We start from the raw sequence: 24,205 nt of genomic DNA on the forward strand, positions 1-24,205 counted from the left end.
TTTCTTGTGTGCTGGAGATGTGGCTGGGGTTTCTCTCACAGTGGAGGCAAGGAATTACAATTCAGAAATATGTTGCTATTTGGCTGCCTCTACTCTATTATTGTACACCTGAAGGTGAGGTTAATTAAGTCCTGTTTTGGGGTTTGAGGGCCAGAATTTAATTTTTCGAGCTTTATTTAATGTCGAGAGCGGATTGGGTAATAAAATGCATATTGAGAATAAGATGGCCTTCTGACCCTTCAGGGTCTAGGGCTGTAAAGCATCTCAGGGTTGCTGCCAAATAAGCCATGAACTGGGCTGGGTTTTTATATTTGATGAAAAAGAGTCTAAACGCTAACTGATTTGGGAGAGGTTGGATAAAGAAAAAGGAGCATTAACCTGGACTATGTCTTTAGTTCCAGCCACTCCTTTTAAGAGGAAATTGTTGGGCAGGTAGGGGAGGGCTAGTTGTGGAATGAAACTGTAAACTGGACTGGGTGTGAGGAGGGGAGGTAACAGAAGGGTTATAGGGTAGGGGAGTGGAGGCTGAGGAAGAATTGGAGCCTGATTCAGCCTGGTGGGAAGCAACCTGAGGAGCAGTCTGGGGAGCAGGGGAGAGGTCAGATGGGTCGGTAGAAAAGGAAGCTTGAAAAGACTCAGCGATGCCTGGGGTTGGGACTGAGGGGACAGGCAGGGAGGAGAAGGAGGTTTTGGGACAAGTTGTATTTGGAACAGAGACTAGGGAGGGACCGATGTGTAAAAGAATGCCTGGACGTTAGGCACCTTAGACCATTTGCCCATTTTACGACAAGAATTATCTAGATCTTTGGATAATTGGAAGTGGATGTAGGATGGAAAAATTGGAAGTGCCATTTTCTGGCTATTTGGAAACACTGTCAAGTTTGTATTGCGGTTAAGCGGCATTGCAGAAGAAAATAAGTTGTTTAGGTTTTAGGTCAGGTGTGAGTTGAAGAGGTTTTAAGTTCCTGAGAACACAGGCTAAGGGAGAAGAAGGAGGAATGGAGGGTGGAAGGTTGCCTATAGTGAAGGAGGCAAGCTTAGAGAAAAGAGAGGGTAGAGACACAGAGGGAAAGGGGTCGGGGGTGCTTGCCCCCCAGGAAAGTGGTGCTTGCCACTAAGGGTGAAGGATCAAGGGAGGCATCCCCATGGTGATCAGACACCTCTGAAACGTGGGTGAATAATCAAGCAGGTGTCCCCGCAGTGATTAAACACCAAGGGAAGACTGTCTTCCAGAGTCCGTGACCGGCGCCAGAGTTTTGGGTTCACGGATAAAACGTGTCTCCTCTATCTCTACCAGAAAAGGAAAGGAACTGAAATTAACAGAAGGGAGAGATTGAAGGATGGCACCAAGATTGAAAGGAGAAAGAGGTTAAGGGATAGTGAGAGAGGTTGGAGAAGAGAGTAAAAAGAGGCCGCTTACCAGATTTTAAATTGGCAAGATGTTCCTTGGGCTGGTTGGTCTCAGGACCAGAGGTCGTAGGTGGATCTTTCTCATGGAGCAAAGAGCAGGAGGACAGGGGATTGATCTCCCAAAGGAGGTCCCCCAATCCGAGTCATGGCACCAAATGTCACACGTATCTGTGTGAAGAGACCACCAAAAAGGCTTTGTGTGAGCAATAAAGCTGTTTATTTCACCTGGGTGCAGACAAGCTGAGTCCAAAAAGAGAGCCAGCAAAGGGAGATGGGGTGGGGCCGTTTTATAGGATTTGGGTAGGTAGTGGCAAATTACAGTCAAAGGGGGTTGGGGGGGGTCACAAGGTGCTCAGTGGGGGAGCTTCTGAGCCAGGAGAAGGAATTTCGCAAGGCAATGTCATCAGTTCAGGCAAGAACTGACCATTTTCACTTCTTTTGTGATTCTTCACTTGCTTCAGGCCATCTGGACGTATATGTGCAGGTCACAGGGGATATGATGGCTTAGCTTGGGCTCAGAGGCCTGACAATGTCTATGTCTATCAGTAGGCTAGAGATTAAGTAAATTGTAAATCGTTCACACAGAAAATATTATACAATGATTAAAACTTGTGTATTTGAAGAATAATTAAATACATGAGAAAAATCTAAGTAAAAAAAGCAGAATAGGAAATGTATTTCCAATATGACAAAATTTTTACAGGGAGAAAACTAAAAGAGGTACACCAAAAATGTTGCTATCATATTCTAGGCTTTTTCTTCTGATTCCTTGTACATTATGTATTTTCTAATGTTCTGGAAGTAAATGTATTTTATTTTAATATTTTTAAAGGTAAAATGAAAATATAGACAAGTGATACTTTAGAATACTGGGTTTTATTTTCCTCTCTGTATCCATACTGATATAAAAAAGGTGGCTAACTGCCAGTCAATCCAAGTTACAAAGAAGTTAAAACAGTAAATTTCCTTCCATTACATACAGTTAAGCATCAACATTCCTGTTGTCTTTATCTCTGCTATTAGTACAGCAGTGAGAGGAGACAGCATAGTCATGAATCTAAACTCAGGATGATGACTGACAATCTGTTGGTTAAAGAAACTCATTTACCTAGCACAAGTCTAAAGAGGGACCAAAGAACTAATTTATCTTTTGATATGGTCCCAATTCTAAATGAGAGAAGAAATGGCAATGCATTAGTCTATGTCTCTGATGTCACAGTTCTAATTTAACACATTACTGAGAAGATAAATCTTTGAGTACGTCTTGCATAAATAACATATTGTTGTAAGTCTGTTAATAAACCATGAACAATTAGCCTGGGAACCTCTAGCACTCTTTTTTTTTTTCATTTTATTCTTACAAAATATTCAGTCTATGCAAATATTTAAAGAGTATATTTAGGGAATAAAAAAATAGTGATGCATGGATGCTGACTTTTAAAATCTCTGTGTAACCTTCTCTATTTCGCTGTAAATACTTTCCTAAATTTTGTATTAATTATGTGCTTACTTTTCTTTCTTGATTTACTAGATGTTTGTATCTCTAAAATTATTCTGTTTAGTTCTGAATGTTTTTAACTTTATATAATGAAATGTACTGTATTTATCTTTCTGTAATTGTTTCCTTGACTCGATTTTATGCCCCAGAGAGACTTCTTTGTTCATATATTGATAAAATAAATGCAATTTTTCTTTTCATTGGGTAGATATTATTCCATTTTAAGAACACAGCACATGTAATGTATCTTTTTTATTATTATCTTTCCTATTATTGATGGATTTGATGGGCGGATATGAGTAATTTACTTTTTTTCTCTTTTTTTTTTTGCTGTGACAAGCAATGTTGCTTTGGCATCTTTTACATGCTCCATGGCACCCAGGAAAAATAGTTCTTAGCATATATATCTAGTATAAATATCTAGAAGTCGAATTGTTGGGTCATAGGATAATTGATGTTTTCTAGAGTATTTTTACCTAAAAAATACTTGATTTATTTTATACGTTGCTAGACTTTATTTGCTGACATTTTTAAATTTTGATTCTAGGTTCATATCTCAAGTTAGCCTGTATGTTATTTATCTGTAATGTTCTTGTTAGGTTTTGATATCAATATTATATTAATATTACAAAAATGATCAGAAAAGTAATTCCTGTTTTTTTTCCTAAAAAAAAGCATTTAAGGTGATCATTATTTGTTCTTGAATATTTTGTGGATATATTTAATTAAACTACATGAACCTAAGGAGATAATAGTTTTAAAGTTTTAAACTAATGATTTATATTTTAATTGTCATAGGAATATTTTACCACTCAGGTACAATATTTAATTGTAATAGGATTAATTTTTATAGAATTATATGATATAATTACCATTTATTATTATAGATTATTATAGTCTTTATGTTTCTTGAACACTTTAAGTTTTAAAATTATTGGAATTGATTTTTAATGACTTAATATATTTTTATAAACTATTGTATCTCTAGTTACTTTAACATTTCATTCTTAACGTTTTTGTGTTTCTTTGATTTTCCCATGATCAAACTTTTCAGAGAATAACCAATACAGTAAAGGGTACCAATCATTTTTTGGTACCCTTTACTGTATTTATATGTCTTACTATATTTTTGATTAATTTTCTTCCTTCTTCTATAACTTTTGGATTTACAACCAGTATGGTTTGGCTGTGTCCCCATCCAAATCTCATCTTCAATTCCCACATGTTGTGGGAGGGACTTGATGGGAGATGATTGAATCATAGGGGCAGCCTTTCTGGTGCTGTTCTCCTGATGTGAGTAAGTCTCATGAGATCTGATGGTTTAAAAAATGGGAGTTCCCATGCACAAGCTACCTCTCTGCCTGCTGCCATCCACATAAGATGTGACTTGCTCATCCTTGCTTCTGCCATGATTGTGAGGCTTCCCCAGCCACGTGGAACTATAAGTCCAATTAAACCTCTTTCTTTTGTGAATTGCCCAGTCTCAGGTATGTCTTTATCAGCAGCAAGAAAACAGACTAATACAGTAAATCGGTACCAGTAGAGCGAGGCACTGCTGGAAAGATATCCAAAAATGTGGAAGTGACTTTGGAACCAAGTAACAGGCAGAGGTTTGAACAGTTTGGAGGGCTCAGAAGAAGATAGGAAAATGTGGGAAAGTTGGGAACTTCCTAGAGACTTGTTGAATAGCTACCAAAAGCCTGATAATGATATGGACAACAAAGTCCAGGCTGAGGTGGTCTCAGATAGGGATGAGGAATTGTTGGGAACTGGAGCAAAGGTGACTCTTGTTATGTTTTAGCAAAGAGACTGGCAGCATTTTGCCCCTGCCCTAGAGATCTGTGGAACTTTGAACTTGAGGGAAATGATTTAGGGTATCTGGAGGAAGAAATTTCTAAGCAACAAAGCATTCAAGGGGTGACTTCAGTGCTGTTAATGGCATTCAGTTTTATAAGAAAAGCAGAGCATAAAAAGTCAGAAAATTTGCACCCTGACAATGTGATAGGGAATAAAGAAACCATTTTCTGAGGAGAAATTCAAGCTGGCTGCAGATATTTGCATAAGTAATGAGGAGCCAAATGTTAATCCCAAATACAATGAGGAAAATGTCTCCAGGGCATTTCAGAGGTCTTCACAGCAGCCCCTCTCATTATAGGCCCAGAGGCCTAGGAGAAAATGGTTTTGTGGGCTGGGCCCAAGGTCTCCATGCTGTGTGCAGTCTAGGGATTTGGGGCCCTGTGTCCCAGCCACTGTTGATTCAGAGTGTAGAAGCCTCAAGCCTTGGCAGCTTCCATGTGCTGTTGAGCCTGCAGATGCACAGAAGTCAAGAATTGAGGTTTGGGAACCTCTGCCTAGATTTCAGAAGATGTATGGAAATGCCTGGATGCCTAGGCAGAAGTTTGCTGCAGGGGCAGGACCCTGATGGGGAACCACTGCTAGGGCAGTGCAGAAGGGAAATGTGGGGTCAGAGCCCCACTCAGAGTCCCTACTGGGGCACTGCCTAGTGGAGCTGTGAGAAGAGGGCCACCATCCTCCAGACCCCAGAATGGTAGACAGCTTGCACCGTGCACCTGGAAAAGCCACAGACACTCAATGCCAGCCAGTGAAAGCAGCCAGGAAGTGGGCTATACCCTGCCAAGTCACAGGGGCGGAGCTGCCCAATGGACCATGGAAACCCACCTCTTGCCTCAGTGTGAGATGTGAGACATGCAGTCAAAGGTGATCATTTTGGAGCTTTAAGAATTTGACTGTCCTGCTGGATTTGGACTTGCATGGGGCCTGCAGCCCCTTTGTTTTGGCCAGTGTCTTCCATTTGGAATGGCTGTATTTATCCATTGCCTGTACCCCCAGTGAATCTAGGAAGTAACTAACTTGCTTTTGATCTTACAGGCTCATAGGTGGAAGGGACTTGCCTTTTCTCTGATGAGACTTTGGACTGTAGACTTTTGAGTTAATGCTGAAATGAGTTAAGACTTTGGGAGACTGTTGGGAAGGCATGATTTTTTGAAATGTGAAGACATAAGATTTGGGAGGGGTTGGGGTGGAATGATATGGTTTGGCTCTGTCCTCACCCATATGTCATCTTGAATTCCCCCACTTGTTGTGGGAGGGACCAAGAGGGAGGTAATTGAATCACTGGGGCAAATCTTTCCCATGCTGTTCTGGTGGTAGTAAGTCTCACAAGATGTGATGATTATTATAAGGGGGAGTTTTCCTGCACAAGCTCTCTCTTTGCCTGCCATCCATGTAAGATGTGACTTGCTCCTCCTTGCCTCCTGCCATGATTGTGAAGCTTCCCCAGCCGTGTGGAACTGTAAGTCCAATTAAGCTTCTTTCTTCTGTAAATTGCCCAGTCTCAGGTATGTCTTTATTGGCAGTGTGAAAATGCACTCATACAACAACTTTGGTTTTTAACTTTTTAAATTGATACCTGCTTTATTCCTTTCCACCTTCTACTTTTCCTAATAGATATAACCAATGCTAATAACAATTTTCCCTTACTTGTACACAAATTTTGATACTATGTGCTGTTTTGTTGTTGTTTACAGTTTTACATTTTTTTCTTAATTTGCATTTTAGGATTTTTTTCTTTGAACCATAAGTTATCTATTTTCTGACACATATGTGTGTGTATGTGTATATATATATATCCATATGTGTGTGTGTAGTTGTAATATATACATATATATATATATATATCTCCAAATCTGTTAGTTGTATTGGTCAAATCTTCTATGTTTTTAAAATTTATTATCTGCTTAATCTATTAGTTATTAATAGAAGTGAATTAAAAAAAGCTGGATTTTTAAACTTATCTTTATAATTTCTGCCAGTGTTTGCTTTAAATATTTTTGAACCTATATTATTAGGTGATTAAGTTTATTATTATTATTTTGGGGTGAATTGAATACGAATATGATCTAGAGATATCTTTATGCTTTTTAATACTTATGGTTTTGCTTTGAAGTCTATTTTGCCACATGTTTATATCAGCTTTTCTTTAATATTTACTTTGTGTATCATTTTTGCTATTTTTCTACTTTCAGTTTTTCTGTAGTTGTGATTTATGCTAAATAGCATTGTAATATATTCTGACAGTCCTTGTGTACCAAATAAAGAATTTACTCATTTTATTTCTGAAATAATATTCTAAGACTATTTTCTACCATTTTATTTTGGCACTTCAATTTCTTTCATCTTTTCTGTATTCTTTTTTCCCCTTTCTTTCATTTGAATTAATTATTTTCTTCTCCCATTTATATTTGTCTATTAGATTGAATGTTATGCAATCTGTTTTTAGTTTTTAATAATTTACTTATACATGTTAACGTGAGTAAAGTCTAAAGCTCTAAATGTAAAAAATAATAAAGAATCACAAATTAGTTAACACGGGAACATCTAAATAAATATTGACAGTAAAATAATTTATTTCAGGTTTTAAAATATACATATGTAATAAAATACAGCAAAACAATAGCATACAAGTTGGCAAGATGGAATTATATGGAATTAGGTGTTCTGATTATAACACGTATATTATGAATTATATATTATTTAAATATAAATTATATAACAGTATATAAGTCAAGATATTTCTAAGTAACCATCTACCCACAGTTAGTCAAATTCAAAGTTAAGGGCAAAATTCTCCACAAGACTGCCTTCACTTTAAACACTAGCCACAAGCTCAAAGATTCTCATGGCCACACTCACTTCTAACCAGTGGCTACAAAATTGGAATTCCAACAGCACTGTCAGTTTTAGTAATTCACTAGACCAATTCATAGAACTCAGGAAAGCTCCGTACTTTTAATTACAGTTTTATTATAGCAAAAAGAATCAAGTTAGAACTAGTCAGAAAAAAGATACATAAGGAGAAATCTGGAAGCATTTCAAAAGTGAAACTACTATAGTCCTTGGGGACATGTTTGCCCTTCCAGCATTGAAGTGTCATGTGAATTTTGATCTATAACTTTTATTAGAGTTTCCTTACCTAGACATGATAGAATCATTGCCCATGTGACTCAGTTTCAGCCTGCTAACTTACCTGGAGATTGCACTGATAGTACATAACCTAAACTTCTAATCACATGGTTTGTCTTTCTGCTGTGGCTAGACTTTATCCTAAGTCATCTTATTAACATAAACCATCTAGGGCTCACCATGGGTCACCTCATAAGCATAAGCTATCAGTTGTGGTCTGAGAGGTCCAACATAAATAATAACGACACTCCTATCACCCAGGAAATTCCAAGAACTTAGAGATTACCAATAACTGAAGACAAAATCCAGGCAAATTATTTATTATATACTACTAAGAGAATTTTAAAAAAATGTATAACTACTCAAAAAGAAGAGAAAACAACATAATAAAAATATAACATTAATCAGTTAAAAAGCAGAAGACAAAGGACACAAAATGAGAACACAGAAAAGGTAACACAAAAAGCAAAACTGCACTATGCTAGATTTGAACTTATATTTTCTAAATACTCAAATTGAGTGACAAAAAATGATATGCCTAGACTTAAAAGAAAACTAACATGCAGTTTATAGGAGACATACCTATAATGTAAGACTAGAGGAGAAATAAAAGAATAAAAAATTATAACACTAATCAAAAGAAAGTTTGTGTAGCTATACCAATATCAGGCAAACTTGTGTCATGGGGAGTTATTGTACAGATTATTTCATCACCAAGCTATTAAGCCTAGTATCCATCAGTTATTTTTTCTGATCCTCTCCCACTTCCTGCCCTCTACCCTCTGATAGCCCCCAGTGTGTGTTCTTCCCCTCTTTGTGTTCATATGTTCTTATCATTTAGTTCCCACTTATACACGAGAACATGCTGTATTTGGTTTTCTGTTCTTGTATTAGGATAATAGCCTCCAGCTCCAACTATGTTCCACAAAAGACAACCTCATTCTTTTTTATGGCTGCATAGTATTCCATGGTGTATATGTATCACATTTTCTTAATCCAGCCTGTCATTGATGGACATTTAGGTTGCTTCCATGTCTTTGCTATGTGAATAGTGCTGCAGTGAACCTACATGTGCATGTGTCTTTAAGGTAGAATGATTTATATTCTTCTGGGTATATACCTAGTAATAGGACTGCTGGGTTGAATGGTAGTTCTGTTTTTAGGTGTTTGAGGAATCACCACACTGGCTTCCACATGGTTGAACTAATTTACACTCTCACCAAAAGTGTATAAGCATCATTGTTTCTCCAAAACAACACCAGCATCTGTTTTTGACTCCTTAATAGTAGGCATTCTGACTAGTGTGAGATGGTATTTCATTGTAGTTTGCATTTCTCTAATGATCAATGATGTTGAGCTTTTTATTCATGATCATTTGCTGCATGTATGTCTTCTTTTGAAAAGTGTTTGTTCGTGTCCTTTGTCCATTTTTTAAAAGGCTTAATTTTTTTTGTGTGTTTGTTTCTTAAAGATGCTGAATATTAGACCTTTGTCTGATGCATAGTTTGCAAAAATTCTCTTCCATTCTCTAGGTTGTCTGTTCACTCTGTTGATAGTTTATTTTGCTGTGCAGAAGCTCTTTTGTTTAATTAGATCCCATTTGTCAATATTTTTTTGGTTGCAATTGCTTTTGGCATCTTCTTCATGAAATATTTGTCCGTGCCTATATCCTGAATGGTATTGCTACGGTTATCTTCCAGGGTTTTTATAAATTTTGGGTTTTACAATGAAGTATTTAATCTATCATGAGTTAATTTTTGTATATGGTGTAATGAAGGGGTCCAGTTTCAATCTTCTGCACATGGCTAGCCAGTTATCCCAGCACCATTTAATGAATAGGGAATCTTTTCCCTGCTGCTTGTTTTGGTCAAGTTTGTCAAAGATAAAATAGTCGTAGGTGTGCAGCCTTATTTCTGGGTTCTCTATTGTCTTCCATTGGTCTATTTGTCTGTTTTCCTACCAGTACCATGCTGTTTGGGTTACTATAGCCCAGAAGTGTAGTTTAAAGTTGGGTAGCATAATGCCTACAGCTTTGTTCATTTTGCTTAGGATTGTCTTGGCTATTCAAACTCTTTTTTGGTTATACATGAATTTTAAAATAGTTTTTTTTTTCTAGTTCTGTGAAGAATGTGAATGGTAGTTTGGTAGGAATAGCATTGAATCTATAAATTTCTCTCAGCAGTATGGTCATTTTTACGATGATGATTCTTCCTATCCATGAGCATGGAATGTTTTTCCATTTGTTTTTGTCATCTCTGATTTCTTCAAGCACTGGTTTGTAGTTCTTGTAGGGATGGTTCACCTTCCTGGTTAGCTGTAACCCTGGGTATTTTATTCCTTTTGTGGAATTATGAATGGGAGTTTGTTCCTGATTTGGCTTTAGGCTTGCCTGTTGTTGGTGTATAGGAATGCTAGTAATTTTTGTACATTGATTTTATACCTTGAGACTTTGCTAAAGTTGTTTATCAGGTAAAAAGCCTTGGGGCTGAAACTATGGGGTTTTCTAGATATAGGATCATGTCATCTGCAAACAGGGATCGTTTGACTTCCTCTCTTCCTATTTGTATGCTCTTTCTTTCTTTCTCTTGCCTGATTGTTCTGGCCAGGACTTTCAATACTATGTTGAATAGGAGTGGTGAGAGAGAGCATTTGTGTTTTGTGCCAGCTTTCAAGGGGAATGCTTCCAGCTTTTGCCCATTCAGTATGATGTTGGCTGTGGCTTTATCATAGATGGCTCTTATTTTAAGGTATGTTCCTTCAGTACCTGGTTTATTAAGAGTTTTTAACATGAAAGAATGTTGAATTTTAGTGAAAGCCTTTTCTGCATTTATTGAGACAGTCATGTAATTTTTGTCCTTAGTTCTGTTTATGTGATGAATCACATTTATTGATTTGCATATGTTGACCTAACCTTGCATCTGAGCCATAAAGCATACTTGATTGTGGTGGATAAACTTTTTGATGTGCTGCTGGATTCAGTTTGCCATTATTTTGTTAAGGATTTTTGCATCAGTGTTCATCAAGGATATTTGCCTGAAGTTTTCTCTTTTTTATTGTGTTTTACTATCAATTATGTGATCAATTTCAGAGTATCATGTGGCAATGAGAGGAATATATATGCTGCTGTTTTGGGGTGGAGAGTTCTGTACATACCAGGTCAATTTGACCCAGTGCTGAGTTCAGGTTCTGAATATTTTTGCTAATTCTCTGTCTTGATTATCTAACATTGTCAGTGGGGTGTTAAAGTCTCCCAGTATAATTGTGTGGGAGTCTAAGTCTCTCTGAAGGTCTCTAAGAACTTGCTTTATGAATCTGGGTGCTTCTGTGTTGGGTGCATATATATTTAGGACAATTAGATCTTCCCATTGAATTGAACCCTTTACATTATGTAATGCCCTTCCTTGTCTTTTTTTTTTAATATCTTCGTTAATTTAAAGTCTGTTTTGTCAGAAATTAGGATAGCAACCACTACTTTTTTTCTGTTTTCCATTTGCTTGGTAGATTTTTCTCCAACCCTTTATTTTGAGCCTATGTGTGTCATTACATGTGAGATAGGTCTTCTGAAGACAGCATAGCAATGGGTCTTGTTTCTTTATCCAGCTTGCCACTCTGTGTCTTTTAATTGGAACATTTAGCCCATTTACATTTAAAGTTAGTGTTGATATGTTTGGATTTGATCCTGTCCTCATGACGTTAACTGGCTATTTTACAGAGTTGTTTATATTGTAGATTTATAGTGTCACTGGTCTGTGTATTTCAGTGTGTTTTTGTAGTGGCTGGTGATGATCTTTCCTTTCCATATTTACTGCTTCCTAATTAGAAGCTCTTGTAAGACAGGCCTGGTGATAACAAATTCCCCAAGCATTTACTTGTGTGAAAAGTATCTTATTTCTCCTTCACTTACGAAGCTTAGTTTGACTGATATGAAATTCTGTGTTGAAATTGCTTTTCTTTAAGAATGTTGAATATTGGCTCCCTCTGGAGTTCTTGGGCCTATCAAAGTTTGGAGAATCAGATGGGGAAGCAAGAAAAATAACTAGTGGGTATTGGCTTAATGCATGGGTGATAAAATAATCTGAACAACAAACCCCCATGACACAAGTTTACCTATATAACAAACCTGCACATGTACCCCCGAACTTAAAATTAAAATGTAAAACAATTCACACACAGACACACACACACACACACACACACAAACCAAAAAGGGTCTCCATAGCTTCTATTATAAAATATTACTTAAATAATTGATAACTCACTTAAAAACTCGGGTACCAATCCAATGGTTCTCAAAGTGTTGTCCAATGACCCATGGGGTCTCTAAAACCCTTTTAGTGGCAAAACAAAAAACAAAAAACAAAAAAAACTACTAAAAGTTTGATGTTTTTCACTGCCATATATTTATGAGGGGGAAAAAAGCTATTTTCATTTAAAAAAATGTCCTTACTGAGCAAAAATATCCCATTAATTTCATTAAATCTTATCTGCTGAGCACACATTTTTAATATTCTATATTATAAAACATGAATTATGCATAAAAAATTTCTGCTCCAAACAAAAGTATGGTAATTTTCTTTTTTTTTTTTTTAATTATACTTTAGGTTTTAGGGTACATGTGCACAATGTGCAGGTTTGTTACATACGTATCCATGTGCCACGTTGATTTCCTGCACCCATTAACTCGTCATTTAGCATTAGGTATATCTCCTAATGCTGTCCCTCCCCCCTCCCCCAACCCCACAACAGTCCCCGGAGTGTGATGTTCCCCTTCCTGTGTCCATGAGTTCTCATTGTTCAATTCCCACCTATGAGTGAGAACATGCGGTATTTAGTTTTTTGTCCTTGCGATAGTTTACTGACAATGATGTTTTCCAGTTTCATCCATGTCCCTACAAAGGATATGAACTCATCCTTTTTTATGGCTGCATAGTATTCCATGGTGTATATGTGCCACATTTTCTTAATCCAGTCTATCGTTGGACATTTGGGTTGGTTCCAACTCTTTGCTATTGTGAATAGTGCCGCAATAAACATACATGTGCATGTGTCTTTATAGCAGCATGATTTATAGTCCTTTGGGTATATACCCAGTAATGGGATGGCTGGGTCAAATGGTATTTCTAGTTCTAGATCCCTGAGGAATCTCCACACTGACTTCCACAATGGTTGAACTAGTTTACAGTCCCACCAACAGTGTAAAAGTGTTCCTATTTCTCCACATCCTCTCCAGCACCTGTTGTTTCCTGATTTTTTAATGATGGCCATTCTAACTGGTGTGAGATGGTATCTCATTGTGGTTGGATCAGAAGTGATTCACATTCACAAGGTATAGGCAACAGTATGCAATTATGGTTTTATCCCAGGTATATTAACTCTTTCACTCTATGTTTAACATACTTTTAAAAGGCTTAAACCATTGATTATTCCACATAATATCACATTGGTTCAATATGTTGATCCTTTTGATGATCAGGCTGGATGAACAAAAAATGGAAAGCATGTGGTGGGTCATTTTAAGACATATGTTTTCCAGGCCAGGCGTGGTGGCTCACGCCTGTAATCCCAGCAATCTGGGAGGCCAAGGCAGGCGGATCACGAGGTCAGGAGATCGAGACCCTCCTGGCTAACACCGTGAAACCCCGTCTCTACTAAAAATACAAAAAGAAATCAGCTGGGCATGGTGGCGGGCGCCTGTAGTCCCAGCTACTTGGGAGGCTGAGGCAGGAGAATGGCATGAACCTGGGAGGAGGAGCTTGCAGTGAGCCGAAATCGCACCACTGCACTCCAGCCTGGGCGACAGAGCAAGACTCTGTCTCAAAAAACAAAACAAAATGAAACAAAAACAAAAAACAAGACATATGTTCTCCAGAGGATAAGAGAGAAACCCAAAGAAGATTCAGGGTCCTACCATATCAGTGAAAGTTTGTAATAGTCCAGAAGTAACAGAATGCAGAGACGTGCTTGAAAAAGTCAAGGAAAAGTCATCTTGTCATTTACCTTCCACTAAGAAGAAGAAAGCACGACGCCTGGTTAGATTCTTTCGGTTACAGAGGCAAATACCATTTTGACGCATTTACCTCCTGATGTGGAAGGCAGCAGGTTTGAGTGGGACCAGAGTAGGAAAGGACTATTCATCAAGTCATGATTATGACAAATGCCCCTCTTCTACTTGGGCCAAATAACACAATAGGTCCTGTGATATTAAAGGTATCTATGATTGGCCAGGCACGGTGGCTCACACCTGTAATCCCAGCACTTTGGGAGGAGGAGGTGGGCAGATCACTGGAGGTCAGGAGTTTGAGACCAGCCTGGCCAACATGGTGAAAGCCCTTCTGTACTAAAATATACAAAAATTAGCCAGGCATGGTGGCGTGCACCTGTAGTCCCAGCTACTCGGGAGGCTGAGGCAGGAGAATAGCTTGAACCAGGGACGTGGAGGTTGCAGTGAGCCGAGATTGCGCCACTGCACTCCAGCCTGGGTGATACAGTGAGACTCCATCTCAAAAAAAATAAATAAAGTACTGTGATTGCAAATGACACCTTTTGGACTTTATGACAAGCCCTAATAAGAGAATCTTAATGTCAGCCCTAGGTTTCTGGAGGAAGGTCATGCTTTTGGTAGTGGAGAATACACCATTCAGATAACTGCTGGTATGCTACTGACCCTGGTAGAGAGGAAATATCTGGTCATGAGATATCAATTGACTATGAGTCCAGAGGGGTCCACAATTTGGTGAGTTGTATTAGATCTACCACCAAATCATAAATTTGGGTAAGCTTGACCACAACCCACTGTAAAATGGGAAAGATACATTCAGGATCAAGAAGGCACAGAGAACACAAGTAAGCTACATCATGAAATGGCCCATTCACCTCCAACTCACTCACCTCTGGGCCACCCATGCCTCTCTCTCAACTCAAAATATAGCCACGTGTGGGGTGCCTAAAGAGTTTCTCTTTTTACTTAGATTTGGCTTCTAAGTAGCCTTTACTTCCTGTAAACTCATCAATGTATTTTAAAGTACGTATTTCATATTTTATGTATTATTTTCATCATATTTATTAAGACAGTAAGGGAATGTTCTCTGACATACTGCTAAAAGCAGAATACTGTTATCTCTCTATAATGCTAAATATAAACAATTAGATTATTAGATTACTATATGATGATAATCTAACATGACTGACAAACCAGCATTTTATGTACTGCTTAGTTTATTTTATTTTCAGTTCTGCCTTTTGGCCTGCAGCACTGACAATCTTGAAAGCTGAATTAAAAGATCTGGAAAGAGAATAATGATATATATGACAAAAGAGAGGGAGAACACTTAAAACAGATTAGTTTGTTCTCATTTCAAAGCTCCATAATTCAACAAAACAATCCATCAGTGTTTGGATAATTAAATCTTTCAAATTAATTTTTGCAAACATAGTTGAAATGTGCTATTAAACATGTTCATCTTTTGCTTTTATTTCTACCTGAAATATGGAAAAGCCATGGCACAATTTTTTGTTCATTTGTTTTTGAGACAGAATCTCACTCTGTCGCCCAGGCTTAAGTGCAATGGCTCTATGTCAGCTCACTGCAACCTCCTCATCCCTGGTTCACGCCATTCTCCTGTCTCAGCGTCCCAAGTAGCTGGGACTACAGGTGCGCGCCACCACACCCAGCTAATTTTTGTATTTTTAGTAGAGACGGGGTTTCACCATGTTGGCCAGGATGGTCTCCATCTCTTGACCTTGTTATTCACCTGCCTCGGCCTCCCAAAGTGCTGGGATTACAGGCGTGAGCCACTGCTCCCAGCCAGCACAATTTTAAAATGTGGAATAGGCATTTACATTTTAAAATTCTATCTGGAAAAATAATGCATTATTGGATATATTAAAATATGTGTGTATATATGTACATATTTTTCCGTATTTCTATATATTTTATAAGCAAAATGTGAGAATTCACCTACTTATTTTGAAGTTTCTGAGAAAAGGTAGGTGGCAGGAAATCCAAAGCAAAGCTTAAAACATCCTTTTCCTGGTTTTAATAACATTTACAACAGATCTATATTTTAGGCTATGAAATAAAATTATCATCGTATGAAGCAAGTACTTAATATGTTTCTAAGTGTTTTGCAATTATTTTTATTCTAGTAATTTACATAAATAATGGGATAACTTACTAAGGATTATCAAATACTCTATTGCAAATTGATGAGAGGGCAAAGAAATAACTAAAATTCTGACTCACTAAATGTGTTTTGGATATTACCCTGGATGCTAGATTTAACAAATGAATGTCTTTTTAAAAGCATAATTAAGGGCCAGGCGGGGTGGCTCACGCCTATAATTTCAGCATTTTGGGAGGACGAGGCGGGCGGATCACGAGGTCAGGAGTTCGAGACCAGCCTGGCCAACATGGCGAAACCCCGTCTCTACCGAAAATGCAAAAATTAGCCAGGCGTGCTGGCGGGCGCCTGTAATCCCAGCTACTCGGGAGGCTGAGGCAGGAGAATTGCTTGAAACCGGAAGGCGGAGGTTGCAGTGAGCCGAGATCCCGCCACTGCACTCCAGCCTAGGAGAAAGAGTGAAACTCCGTCTAAAACAAAACAAAAAAAAAGGGTAATTAAGAGCTGACATAATGTCTATGGGAAGCAAGAGTGATGCAATCAGATTTTTCATGCTTCATACAATTGTGAATCTTTATTATTTAATGGCCACATAGTACTAGACCAACTGAGGTTACGTCTGCATAAAAGTGTTTAATTTCACAGTGCTGATAATTGAAATAAATCAAATTTACATGTGTAGTTTCTGTCCTCATTTTTTGTGGATTCTGTTTTTGTGAATTTGCTGACACACTAAAATTTACTTATAAACCCAAAATCAATATGGACTTTGTTTACAGATTATTCCCTAATATGCTCAGTGCTAGAAAAATTTGAGTTGTCTAATGCACATATTCCCCACTGAGGTCCCACAAGTGCATTCTCTGCCTTGTTTCAGCTTTCATACAGAGATGACTGGAGAATGGAGACGGCAGGGGGCAGTGCAAAGCAGTGCAAGAAGTCCAGGCTGTAGGGGCCGGTTGGAGAGTCTGAATCTAACTCTGGCACCTACCTGTCAGTTGAGCAGTCTAAGGTGAGTCACTCAACATTTCTGAACCTCATTTCCTTTTTGTAAAATAAACAGAATTTACCAGGATGAGTTGGTTTTAGGTTTTTAATATTTAAATCATAATGTATGTCAGTCATGTTAATATACCACACGCACACACATTTATTTCCCCTAGGAGCAATGATTTAATATTTACTAATTTAGTATTCACAGAAACTTTATAGAATATAACTACCATGTGCAACTAGGTTTGACTGATTTTACATATATATGTATATATATATGCATATATATATACACAAACACATGCACATATACATATATATAAACTTCTAGAATTTAACTCTGACTTATACATAAAGATATAGCCTGAAATAGTCTTAAATTGCATTTTCTTCTACAGGTAATAATGACATGCTCTTGTATGAGCAGAGCCACAAATGCTCATATTATTTAGTATTTAAAGTGAATAAAAATCATGTACCAATGATAAAATAAATCATAGATTCATGGTTAATATTTTGCTGAATTAAAAATGTAAAAGCAAACAACAAATTAAAAATATGAAAGCAAACAAGAAACTTAAGTGCCTTTTAAAATATGAAAAGAATACCAGAAATAATATATTGCCTATCACAACAATTTACTAATGATGGCTTTAAACAGCAAATTTAAATTTGCTCTTCAAAAGCAAATTTTATGAGGCCAAAAAGAGATTAATCTCTAATTAATTTAGTTTCTAATGTAATGAAAATTATAGTTTTCAATTTTATTTTCACATACTCAGAGGGGTGATGTCTTTTATTCTATATTTATATTTTCAGTTACTTTTATTCCACTGTTTATAATAGACATTATTGATAATAGATATGATGAATGATGGAACTACATTACAAAGACATGACATAAATCAATCTGTTTTATTCACTATCTCCACTGGCAGCAAACATCACCTATGGCCTATTGCCACTTTAGAAAAAGAAAAGAAAAGAAAGTATTCTCCGTTTCTTTTATAGTATAATGATGTAAAATCCATATTTTTGACTAATAATGGAACTAAAATTTCTTAAACTGGTAAAAACAAAACACAATTTAAAAAACTATTATTTAAAATTGTGACCAATATCTGCCTTCTAAGATGCATCAGTCTTGAAATTGCCTTTGCAATAGACTCCTTTCTGTTCTGGAAAAACACTACAACATGTCTTACAATTATACAGACAGAAAACTATGTATTTTTCTTGGGGAACATCTGAATGCAGTGGTTTGAACATAAAAACTTGAGTCATGGTTTTTATACTATTGTTTGAGATTTGGAAATGGTTAAACAGAGTATACTGGGTATTCTTTCATTGGAATGCTTGGAGTTTTCTAGTAGATCTTCTGGATATTACCTCATTCTTAAATGATATGCATCTCTGATTAAATTTCTATTATATTACTTTGTTCACTGCAATGAAAATTATTCCTGTTCTTAGCAATGAAATAAATTCAATATGGTATATCATGTAAGTATCCATATCAAAATTATAATTTCAACTAGTTTTAACAACTTACTGGGTTCTATATAAATTAATAAGTTGAATAAAGCCTTTAGTATACATTAATTTTATATTTGCGTGAATCATAATTTTATATTTAATAATTATACCTTAAAACTATGAAGAGGATTTTTTATGTAGACATATGCAACAAGTTTTACTGTTTTTTTTTTCCAAAATAGAATTAGACTATCTCACCCTATAGTCCATGAATATCTCTGATTCTCGTAGAATTTTGTGTGCAGGGTATCTGGAAATTCAGTACGGAGATCAATAGAAAAATACAGATAGGCCGTTGCCCTTCAGGTAATAATGAGAAAAGTCTGAAAAAAACTGAACTAAACTATCTCATTAACCTATTAATTGCAACTTTTAATTTGGAATTAATTAATTTTAAAAGTGGAAAGAGGGAATGATCATAAGATAGTAAAAAACAAAACAAAGTGACCAGTGCAGAGTACATACACAAACAACAATCACGGGTGATTTGGCTGAAACATAGAAGGGAGCAGTCTGACAATGGCTTAATATCGCAGGCTGAGTAAATTTCACTAATCCCAGATGTCAAAAGTACAAAGCCACTGGGCATAAGGCCTATTGGAGTGAAAGAATCAGAGTTAGAAACAAACAAACAATCAAATTCAAATCTAAGTTCCATGCTTTTTCTGCTGTGTTACATTGAGGAAGTTGTCTAAAATCTCATATCCTTGAAGGACCTTCGAATGTGCCTCTCAGGATTATTATGAGAATGAAGTGAGATAGAGTGTAGAAAAGCACTTTGTGAACTACTCGATGCCATACAAATGTCAGTTTTTGTGTTCATAAAAGCCACAAGAATAACTTTTTGAAGTAAAATAGCTGTTCGTTCCAATGGAGGATTTTTGAGATGTTCTCATTTTCCCTTTAGTTATATGTATGCTAAAATTGAATAATGCATCTGTGTATTTCTGCTCTTTCCATAAATTAGGTTGACCTTTTCCCCATAATATTATTGTATTTTTTTCTGTTACATTAAAGAACCGCATATTCTGAAAGTACTTTATTCTCTACCACATAAATCTAGCTAATAATTTCAGCTCCATATTATCTAACTAGCTATGGCTACACTATACCTTTTAACTTCACTGATATTTTTTCTCAGTTTATTAAATCACTCTCATTTAGAAGTAAAAGCAGTCTTTTATATTTCCACCTACCGATTTTCATACTCAGAAGAAAAACATTTGAACATGAAAGGTGTTGATGTATATATATGGCCAACTCATTTTGTTTTAGTGGGTCGTGATAATACCTAATGCCTACTTTGAAAATATTAGGTCTACATGCAAAATCTTGTTAGAGAATTTGACAGATGAATGTTTCTTGGACAATACTGCAGTTCTATCTCCTCATAGGCAGGCTTTCTCTGTGGCTCAACCATCCAGAAATGTTGGTGTTATAGTTCTTTGAAGGGCCACAAGTGTTTGGATGTGACTTTCTGACATTGTCTTTAACAATTTCATTTCTTAGATATTTTCAAAGAAGTCATTTTCTCTGAATATCCAGCAGATTGTTATACTTTTTTTTCAGACAAGTGTTAACTTGAATATATTGTTTCCTCCAGGATAGTATTGCAATTGCATGACTTATTTCTGTATCCAGTTAGGCTGTCGTTTTCATCACATAGTACTTGTCTAGTCTACTTTCATTTATATTCTCTTTCTTTAAAATATATTTTCTAGGAATAGTGCAAAAACACTTTTAGAAACAATTTAATCTTTCTTGGTTTTGGGGGGTATTTTATTATTACTTCTTAATATTTTTACTATTCATTTAAACAGAAAAAAATATTTTTTCGAACACTTATCAAACCTAAACATCGCTATCTGGTTCTTTTCTCCTGAATTTTCAATATCTTTTTAACTAATTATAGTTCATTGGTGATTACAGTGTTATTATACTCTGAAAGTTCTACTCCGATAGTAAACTGAATTCATAGACTTCAAAGTAGCATTTCTCAGGGGGTGTCTCATTTCTGAGACCTCCTGAGAGGTGGCTATGGAGAGCAGATGACAAAGAGCTAGCCACTATGTATACACAAAGACTCACACACTAAGCAAGCCATTTTCATGCTGTAATGACAGAATGCATAGTTTTTATCTCAGTATATGTGAAAAGCCTGATAAAAATTGTGCCAATTAGTATTTAGTTCACACAATTACTTCTTATAGAGATTTGAGCCTTGTGAAACAAACCTTTAGGCTTGAAAATTCTGAATCTGCCATTATAACTCTAATATGTGTATGATCTTGAGTAAGTTACATAAATTCTCTGTTTCTTAATTTAGAAAATAGGAATAATAGCAGTGGCTGTTTCACAGAGTTGTGAGGCATCAATGAGATGATGTACTCGAGCGCATTATAAACAGTGTGGGATTGCATGAAAATGTGCTCATTCCTTTATGTTATTTCTAGTCATAACACCCTCACTTGCAGGTTTAGGTAGTATGGCATTAACCAAAAGGGTGCATACTTAAAAAGATGATTATTCCTATATTTCCCAATATATGATCACCAGATAAATAAAATAAATTAAAACATAAAAAAATTTGGCTGGGCGCAGTGGCTCACACCTATAATCCCAGCACTTTGGAAGGCTGAGGCAGGTCGATCATGAGGTCAGGAGTCTGAGACCAACCTGGCCAGCATGGTGAAACCCTGTCTGTACTAAAAATACAAAAAAAAATTAGCCAGGCATGGTGGCACGCATCTGTAATGCTAGCTACTTAGGCTGAGGCAGGAGAATTGCTTGAACCCAGGAGGCGGAGGTTGCAGTGAGCCAACATCGCGCCACTGCCCTTCAGCCTGGGTGACAGAGCGAGACTCCGTCTCAAGAAAAAAAAAATAAATAAATAAAATTGTAAATATAATAGGCAAATATATTTATTTGATGTCACAACAATGTGAATGAATATTTTCTTTTCATTTTTAGTTGATAAACAACTAAATTAGTTTTATATGGGTATTGTCTTACAATATTATATCAATATTATAGAAGTTAAAAGAACATATTAAATGTGTAAGGGTTTTATCAAATAAGGATACATTTTATTGGCTTTGGCTACACTCCTATCCCATTCACTCCTCTCTTTCTGCTTGCAAGTTTTCTGATCAAAGTCAGAATTCTTAACCTTGTTCGTCATTAGTAAGATGCCTTTTTCCTCTGGTTTCCCTCCAGATGTTCTCTTTGTCTTTGGTTTTATGTAGTTTACATATAGTCTAGGTATTCTTTTTATCTATTTGTTTTATTTTACGTTATTGGTATTTTATCTCTCCATTCTTATTCTTTCTTTGTATTCTTTCTTAGTATTCTTTGTATTTGTATTCATATTTTATCTTTCTTCAAATGTGATGAAGACTGTGATTTTTGGAAAGTACTCAGCTATTATTTCTTCAAATATTTCTTCTGCTTCATTCTTTCTCTCTTTTTTCTCTTCTGGTATTCCAATTACGAGTATACTATACATTTTCATATTTCTCCACAGTTCTTGGATGCTCTGTTTATTTTTTAAATTCCTTTCACATTTCTATTTGAGAAGTTTCTATTGAGCTATCTTTAAGCTCACTGAGGTTTTTCTTTGTCTCTTCAGACTGTATTCTTTCTTGCCTTTGGTGTTTGTTTTATCATTTTGCTGAAAGTAGCACATGTTGTAGAGGATAAAATATACTGAAATAAGCTTTTAGTGAGAAGATTTGCATTAATCTGACTGGCATTTGGGCTGTGTTTAATGTTCGCTGTAGTTATAGGTACCAGAAACTTCAAATTTCTCTAGTTTCTTTGTTTTTGTATTTCCTCTTGGCTTTGTGGCTTCTTGTTACACTTTTCAGACAGCATTCACATTTTGTAGCTCTTTTAGTTGTAATCCACTAAAAAACACTACAGGCTCACTGGCGTAGTGGTAGGGTGTGGTAGAGGAAAGGCATCTATAATCTCCCAATTAAGTCTCCTCTTTTAGTAGAACCATGTCCGTGAGGTGTTTCACACTTCACAAGTGTTTCTGTGCCTCCTACACAAATATAGAGTTTTTTTTTTCTTTTCTCATCTTCTACTCTTTTCCCTGGATAATATTCCAGATTTACTTTCTTGCATCCTGGTGACTACATTTCAACGTTTCCTCTCCACCTCTTAGGTATGACAGAAAGGCTAGAAGAACACAGATAGATAGAAAAATATTTCAGCATTGCCCTATGAGAAGCCTTTCTCTCAGAGTTGCCCTTTGTTATAGAGAAGAATCTGGGAGGATTATATCAACACTTTGGCTACTCTCCCAATCCCCCTGCCAAAGGCTTGAGGGCATTTTTATCAGATCTTCACTGTAAACGTCGGATGAGGTTCTTGGAGAAAAACTCCGTAATAGTGTGGAAACTCCCATGATTGAAGCCCCCAGGAATTTATTTTTTTTTCTTTTTATTATTATTATTATTATTATTATTATACTTTAAGTTTTAGGGTACATGTGCACAATGTGCAGGTTTGTTACATATGTATCCATGTGCCATGTTGGTGTGCTGCACCCATTAACTCGCTTATAGATGCTCTACCTCCAGCAATTCACTCAAATTATTAATGAAGTTGTCCTACTGCTATGGCTTCCAGTGGCTTCCACGCCATCTCAGCAGATTTCAAGTACTGTATCTCTCTCAATGTGCCTGTCTCTTCACATTTTGTTGTGGCAGTTTTCTAGGATCTCAGTCCTTTTTAAGTCCATGAAAAGTTGAAGGATTTCCATTTGTCTAGCCTTTATTTGTTGACATTCTATTCTATTCACACTACCTGGTTCACCATGTTATATAATTTCAGATGTGCCAATATTTTAAAACAGATTGCCTTTAATTGACAGAATTATCACTTGCAATTTCATTCTTTGCATAACTATAAAGCTTTACTTTTGCAGCATACAAACCACTAACAGGTCACTGAATTAACACAACTCTTGATTTGTTTTCTTTTTCTATTTTAACTTTCTTTCCTCATATCATTCAACATTTTAAAAAGAAAAAAAAAGCATGCCAGTCAATTCCCGTTACTCTTGAATCTTTTACTCACTAAAATTGAAGTGATGTCTTCTATTATTTCCTATCAAAATGAATGAAGAATACAAAATTGGCTTTGAAACTGATGTCTGGCCAACACAATCACTGGTAATACAAAGGCATTAATATGAAACATGCCTAGAGCTGCAAGTTCATCTAAAATAGCATGTTCCAAAGATGGATTAGAGAAGGGGAAGAACCATTCCATGTGGGCTCTGTCACCATAATTCATCATGTTGTCCTGGACAATTAAAGGACATTTCTGTTATTTCTTGCTACTTGCCTTTAAATCCAAGTCAACAAGTCTGTTTCTCTGGAGCACATTCTGATAAATCTTCCCCAATAATTCCAACTTACTTATTTCCACTAAACCAGGAAAATGTGTACAACCCAGAAAATGAGGGGTTAAAAAGATGGTGAGCACAATGGTCTCTGGGTGATACTTCAGAGTGCAGGATTAATAGAAATTAATTCTAATTTCTATTGTTTAGTAATGATTGGAGTTAACGGATGTGGTGGGTTGGGAATAATTAAAAGTTTAACTGGGAAGTGATTTGCATCACCTCCACCTCAGCAAAAGATTTAAATTAACT

General features: G+C 36.3%; 1 long non-coding RNA gene across 1 annotated transcript in view; it reads left to right on the top strand.

Moving 5' to 3' along the window:
• The window catches only part of LOC131382526 (uncharacterized), a 270,620-nt gene that overhangs the window by 168,985 nt on the left and 77,430 nt on the right, over nt 1-24,205 (top strand). Inside the window, exon 4 of the long non-coding RNA XR_009212072.1 lies at nt 16,889-17,023. This is a non-coding gene — a long non-coding RNA (uncharacterized LOC131382526). The remainder of the gene's footprint in view (nt 1-16,888; nt 17,024-24,205) is intronic.

This window comes from Hylobates moloch, unplaced genomic scaffold (genome assembly GCF_009828535.3).
Source record: "Hylobates moloch isolate HMO894 unplaced genomic scaffold, HMol_V3 SCAFFOLD_2, whole genome shotgun sequence".
Classification (NCBI taxonomy): domain Eukaryota; kingdom Metazoa; phylum Chordata; class Mammalia; order Primates; family Hylobatidae; genus Hylobates; species Hylobates moloch.